Genomic DNA, 7,004 nt, shown 5'->3' with positions numbered 1-7,004 from the left:
AGTTTCGTCAAAGCTTTGTGAGTTCTCTAGTTATGTTTAAGGTTATTGTGAGTCTCTGGACCCTTCAAGATGTGTATATGGATTTTTTATTGATGTATATAAGTGTGTATATGTATGCATAAGAGGTTACATAAGGTTGGAAGAGGATTAGAAGTTAAACGAAATGAATCGGAACAACTTCAGTAAAATTTCGGACCCGATTTTAGTCTATATTGTAGGAGGCATATCTCCTTGAATATGAGGCGTTTTAAGGTGTTTCAAAAGCCTAAAATGAAGTTCATCGAGTCTAGTTTGTAATGCAACAAACCGCTCGTCAAAATGATATCGGGATAAGGAGATATGGACGATGCAAGTTGGGCTGGCAGGGCCGCAAGTTTGGACCCGACCCAAACACTCACATTTCGGCCCATGAGGCCCATTAAACTCAATAGATAAGTCACCACTTTGCCTTATATCATTTCACACGACCTAAAACAGATCCAAAACCCTTATTTTCTCTCCCAAACCCCCTTTCTAATTGAGCCATCATATAAGCTAAATCCTAGACCCTTGACATGATATTAGTTAAAGAGAAGTTGTAGCTTAAGTTTTTTTTTGTGTTGTTAAGCAAGCAGCTGGAAAGAGGAACAAGATTCTTGAAGATTCCGATTGCTAAAGGTAATTTCAACCTCCCACTCATGTTATCAATTTGGATTAAAGGTTTAATATGGTGTATACGTGAAGGAAACGTTGATATACAAGCTAGAGAGAGAGAGAGCATAAGCCATGGCATTCGGCCATGGCTAGCAAAATTGGAGCTCAAATTTGTTGATCCAAAAATCAGATTTTCTAGGTATTTCAGCCCTTAGGAAGGTGATAATAACGTGGAGAATTCATTTGGAGCAACAAGAACAAGTATTAGTGCATTTCACAAATTCTAGCTAAGTGGAAAAAGCCAACTTGTTAAGGTAAGAGTTGATCATTTTTCTATGTGTTTGATGATGAAGTTGGACGTGTGGGGAATATGCAAATGTAAATTGTATGTGTGAAATTATGTATCTTGATGTTGAAGCATAGTTGTAACTTGGTAACATGAATTGCACGAATGTTGGAATGTTGTTGAAATGTTGTTGAATGCCGTAGGGGCTGTTTTTAATTGAAATTTGATGGACTGATTTGAATTAATATTTTGGTTGTTGTAATCATAGATTATGTGATGAGAATGAAGGAATTTAATGGTTAGAGTTGGAGTTAAAATTGTTGTGGGTTGTTGTAAGGATTATAGAGATAATAATGTGATTTACTTGCATATGGATAGATGATGTGGTGTCGTGTGGCTGCTGTTGTATTTCCCTGAAATTTGCTGAAAAGATGGCATGAAATTAGTCGTAAGAAGTGTATATGGGCTGCTTGGTGTGTTGTAAGTGTTCGTTAGAATTTCGGGCATCGTTATGTTATAGTTTAGGGGCTGTTTTCGGCCCAATTTGGAGAAATTGTTGGATCGTTGGAAATATTATGTGAATTGTTTAGAATGTTCTTGAATGTTGTTAGTATGGGTTTGGGTTAGTATTTGAATGTATAGGCGTTGATGTTGGCTTGAAGGTAAGCCGTTGAATTGAATATTTGGAAAGTTGTCGAATGATGAAAAAGAGAGTATTAATGTAATATTGTCTTTCAGATTGGTTATTGGAGTTGCTAGGTTGGTTATTGTGGTTGTTGCTGTTGATTTTGAGCGAGTTAAATTCTCGGGATGGCCTATTTACAGGGGAAGTGCTGCCGAATTTTCTGTAGAATTTAATGTTAGTTTGGAATGAATGGCTTAAGTGCCTATGTTTAATATTGGATATTCGTTGGCATATTTGTAGACCTTGGGGAGCCCGAGGCGTAGATTGGAATTTACTTTAGATTGGCTATCTTGGAGTGCGTACGAGGTATGTAAAGCGCAACCCTTCTTTCTTTTGACATGCCTTAGTTTTCAATAGGCTATATCACGAGCCTCGAGGAAATTCCAAATTCGAAATCCGAGCACGTTATGAACCTTATATATATTTCTTGGCATTCTTATGTATGTTGTGATGAAGTATGAACAATTATGTCTTCGAAAGCATTGATTTTCAAACTTTGTACAAAAAGTTGTTTTAAAGAATTCCGTAACTACGAAATGCCATATCTTTTGCATAAAGGCTCGGATTGCTCCAATATTTTCATAAGAGTTTGCATGATGTATCGTATGTTTTCCATGAGCGGGCCCGATTCGGGTCGATACCCGTTCGTGGGTCCCGCGACTTTCCTTTATGTAATTCGGACGACTTTTGAAAGAATTTGGTATGATTATCATTTCGAATTTCAAATATGATCATTTTACTTATGTTTGAATTTATGATAATGATTTTATGCATATGACTACTCTATTAACTACTAAACAAAAATTGTTTTAAATAATTCATTAAGTCTTATAAATTGTTTTGGCGCTCGGAACGACTTCAGAAAGGTATGCTTCTGTAATTCATTATGACATCCGAAACTCACTTATTATGATCCCGTCTGACTTCATTGAATTGGTTTGTCATTGATATGCCTCATCAAGTCTCTGAAAATATTTATGATATTTTAACTGCATTTAGTTTCTCACTACTCTATTCGTGGATGCCCCAATGTTTCCCACACTGAGCCCGGGCCAGGATATGTTGTCAAGCGTAATCCTCTGCATTGTTCGCCGTGCCTCGATGTGAGGGGGCAGGTATACGTGTACATGGGTTTGTGGAGTATGTTGTGCCATGTACACATGTTCTGATATGATTTGCCATGGCCATCTGATATGATATACTATGTTACGGGGTTATGCCCCTATTCTGATTCTTCTGTGTTGTGGCACCAGCGTCGGGAGGGTGGCCACGTTCTGTTTGCCGAGTCCCTTGGCAGGGGCCGGATTTGATATGACATATGTTTCTGTACACACTCCGCATGTTTTGAAGATATGTATTTGATACTTTGGATTTTCTACTCACTTTTTCTGTACGTTCTGTACCAGTTATGATTTTGGTTCTGTAATTCAGGCTTTACATATTCAGTACATATTTCGTACTGACCCCCTTTCTTCGGGGGCTGCGTTTTCATGCCGCGCAGGTACCGACGACAGGTTTGCTGATCCGTCCGTCTAGGATATCTTTCTTGCCATTTGGAGCGCTCTTTTATTCAGAGCCCATCTTTTGGTACAGTCTGTCACTACTGTATATATATATATTCTCGTTCATGGGTACGGCGGGGCCCTGTCCCGTTATATGATTCCGTCGGTCTGTTTAGAGGTCTGTAGACATGTTTGTGGGTTAGGGTCTTCTGTACGGATGCGTGTATATGTTGTGTTTGGGCGATCCCATTCGCCGCCGCGGCCGGTCCGCATATGTTTAAATGTTGCTTTGTTGGCCCTTGGTGGTCATTGTTGGTATTATCTGTGCGCAGGGTTAATTTGGATAGTCTGTAAAACAAAGGAAACTCTGCCGAAATTTTTCTGGAAATTATCTAAATATTGAAATATAGCCTTGTCGGCTTCTGCTATATACTTGAATGCGTTTGATAATATTTGTTCTCAACTCTATTTAAAAATGATGATTTAGTTTGTATGTCCGTTTGGGTGCCCAAGTAGGGCACCAGTTGCGGCCCACGGGGCTGGGTCGTGACATCTGCGCGATCGCGCAGAGTAGTTTTCCACGGTATTTTCCAGAACTTCCAGTTATTTCCAGTTTTGCAACTTTTTTGCTTGTTTTCCACACTTAGGCTCTAGGGACCTCGTATTACCTGAAACATGACAAAAACTACGTAAAATGACATAGACTTGCTTAAAAAACAAGTAAAACTTATAGTTAAAAAGCATCGATTGTGGTGTAAAATCGCGCCACATCAACATCCCCAACTTAAAGTATTTGCTTGTCCTCAAGCAAGCCATACAAAATCATGACTCAATCTAACACCTAGATATTATAGAATAACAATGTCTACATTGGTTTTGACTTTGAACTACCGGCATGCATGTTTTTCTTCCAAGGACCACCCCAATTTCTGTTTTAAAGCAACATACACAACTCAAGAACACTACGACTAACCATGAAGCTTCAATGAATGACATCATATTATCGAACATATTATGGTGCACACAAACGCTACTTTAGGCTATCACTTTATTTTGTTCAATTTTCATCCTTATGCCCTCACATAGACCAAAGAATGTCCCAACACACATATATACGACAAGAATGGGACGAAGACGAAAGAGAAGAGAAAAACACTCACACTCACAAAGACAATTCATATTTACACATGCAAATACCATAGGCTTGCCCTTATTTTCTATGTTCTCATCCTAGGATCGTTCGGTTGTGATCTCATTAGGACTTGTTTCGGCTTGTAATGTAGGTTTAGGGACGGGTAGGATACTTTTTGGATATTAGTGACTCACCGTCCTTGAACACTACAACATCTTGTCACCTTAATTCGCCTCTTTTCTTTCCACCCCTTTATTTTCTTTCAGTTTTCGACCTCGATGTGGTTTTACTTCTAACCAACTTACAATTATTTTTTTTTGCGTTACAATTTTCTGATTTTTTTTTTATGTATATATATATACGCAGCTACCACATCGAATCTTCACTAGCAAACTCCACCACCCCCAACTTATGTTTTGAACATATACTCCACATTTAATTCACCCCCAACTTAGGCATTTTGCCTCATCTAATTAATAGCATCAAGGAGGGAACGGGTGTGAAGATGGATTAATTTCACAAAGGGTAAGGTTTCATAATTGGCTAGCCAAGAAAAAGGTCAAAAAGGCTCAAAAGGGGAAACTAGGGGTATTTTCAGCTTTCGGAGAGACTTATTTAGGCATAGTGACTTATTTACAAAAAGAAAGCCTAAGATCATCTCACAACCAAACTAACTTTCGGATTTCATACAAGACTAACCGGGCAGGTTCTAGATTATACATGCATAAACAGAATCAAACTAACAGCTCACACACACATTGGCATAAGGACAATTATTTTTACACTTGTGACCTCATAAGTAGCATTTATCACACACAATACCCCAATAATAATAATGTCATATAAAGAATCAATCATGTTAATCAATCTTGTTCTAAATATGCGTTTTCCAAAATTTCGAAGGGTCCAAAATTTCCAACAAACCACAATACATGCCATTAGTTACCAAGTAATACCAATTAAGACAAAATTACTCTACTCAACCTAAGTAACATCCTAAATATGCCAGTTTCAACAAAATGAAAATCCCCCTCAGGAAAAGAACTCTGGCAAAGAAAAAGCCGAAGGGGTTCCTAAACACCTATTTACCCTACAACGATACCAAATAGCCACCCCCAACTAAAAAAACTTGCAGTGTCCTCACTGCAGTACATCAACACAGAAAAACTTTTTTTTTTCATACCTCCTAGCACTGCGTGCTATGGTGATCTCTGCTCACCCTCTGAACTGGAGCTGCTGGGCTCTGGTAGGACAAAATCGTCCTCATTTTCCTCTTCTTCATGTTGTGCGCCGCATACACTCCTCAGAATGCTCATCATTTTGTTCAGGAATTTGCTTTGCTTCTTGGCATGCTCCCTCGCCTTTTTCTGCCTCCTCTCTATTTTTCCCTGCTTTTCTTTGATATGCTTCATGTCCTCCACCACACCTGCTAATGTCGGACCAATAGGAACAGAGGGAGCTGTAGATGTGCCTTCTCCATGTGGCCCCGCAGGGAGACTAGCCACTAGCTGTTGAATCCGATTGTCCACCCCATGGACCTGGGTGGAGATATATTGGAAAGGCCTGGCGGCTTCTTGCAGTGGTGGCAAGATTGGTATAGCCATAGGAGGGGCAGATGCCCCATCAATAGAATCTGATGCAGTAGATGTGAACTGCTCAAATGATGATGTTGCTATATCAATCTTCCTTTTCTTCTGTACATTACCAGGCCCTCTCTTTTTCAACTGATAAATCGGTCCACCAGGCCCTTTTTCTTTGTCGCCTGGTCTTGTGGGCACTCCATCAGTGGAGCACAAGTAAGTGATCAATGATGGGAAGAATAAGCTTTTAGTCCGTTCAAGCACCACCTCCCGGATTTCCTGCATAATGAGCCTCCCCACGTCAACAGGCAATCCTTCCATCACAGCACAAATTACTTTAGCCCTCTCAAGCGGCACCTCTGAATCATGTTTTGAAGGCAGCACCCTGGATGTGACAATATCAAGCCAAGTTTTGGCTTCAGCAGTGAACTCTGCAGAGTCAATCCTTTTCTGCACTGTGTTTAGCCACTTTGGTTGTTCCCCACCGTGAAGATGGGTCACAAACCATTGTTGCCGCAGGTTTTCGTACATCTGTGCCATCTCGCTGTTGTCACCATCCTGCAGATTGTAATAGGCATTTATTCTTGAGGCATTGCACAGGACATCCACACCTCTGACTTTGACAATTGCCCTATGTGTAATGTCTGCCTCTGCAGCATTTGCGTAGAATTACCGCACCAGGGTATGATTTGCCCTGATTGGTTCATCTGCGAAGCGTATCCAGCCGCTTGTTACCAACCTTCCATAGAACTCGGGCATCTTTTCTTCCAAATTTTCTGTTAGAAAGCCCCTCTCTTCAATGAAGCTCTTTCCCAGCAATCTATCATATAGCTTCGAACATTTTGCTGACTGGAAGGTGGTGGTGTCATAGTATTCAATCAAGGGTACTTGGGCAGCACTGGATGATGAAGCCAGTTTTTGAGTTTAAGTACCTACAAAACAAACACAATGCATATGAACACCTACAATGATGTATACTGAGGAGTTGGGTTAAGGACATTGGGCACCCAAGATTTGAACAGCTCTGTGCGAGCATTCTGTTTGTGAACTGGGATTTTTTCTTCAGCGCGATCGCGTGACAAGGAGTCGCGATCGCGCCATTTTGCTGTATTACTTCAGCGCGATCGCGCAGGGAAATGGCGCGATCGCATAATTTTTATGATTTCCTTAACCGCGATCGCGGTTC

At 40.3% G+C, this 7,004-nt stretch overlaps 1 long non-coding RNA gene across 1 annotated transcript; it reads left to right on the top strand.

Moving 5' to 3' along the window:
• Window positions 1-275: 275 nt before the first annotated feature.
• Window positions 276-3,097, top strand: LOC132640789 (uncharacterized). Its single transcript, XR_009582375.1, has 3 exons — window positions 276-947; window positions 1,658-1,910; window positions 2,858-3,097. It is a non-coding gene; the product is annotated as an uncharacterized LOC132640789 (long non-coding RNA).
• The last annotated feature ends 3,907 nt before the right edge of the window (window positions 3,098-7,004 follow it).

This window comes from Lycium barbarum, chromosome 5 (genome assembly GCF_019175385.1).
Source record: "Lycium barbarum isolate Lr01 chromosome 5, ASM1917538v2, whole genome shotgun sequence".
Taxonomy (NCBI): Eukaryota; Viridiplantae; Streptophyta; class Magnoliopsida; order Solanales; family Solanaceae; genus Lycium; species Lycium barbarum.
The sequence above is the reverse complement of the archived record's forward strand: the minus strand, read 5'-3'. Positions and strand labels throughout refer to the sequence as shown.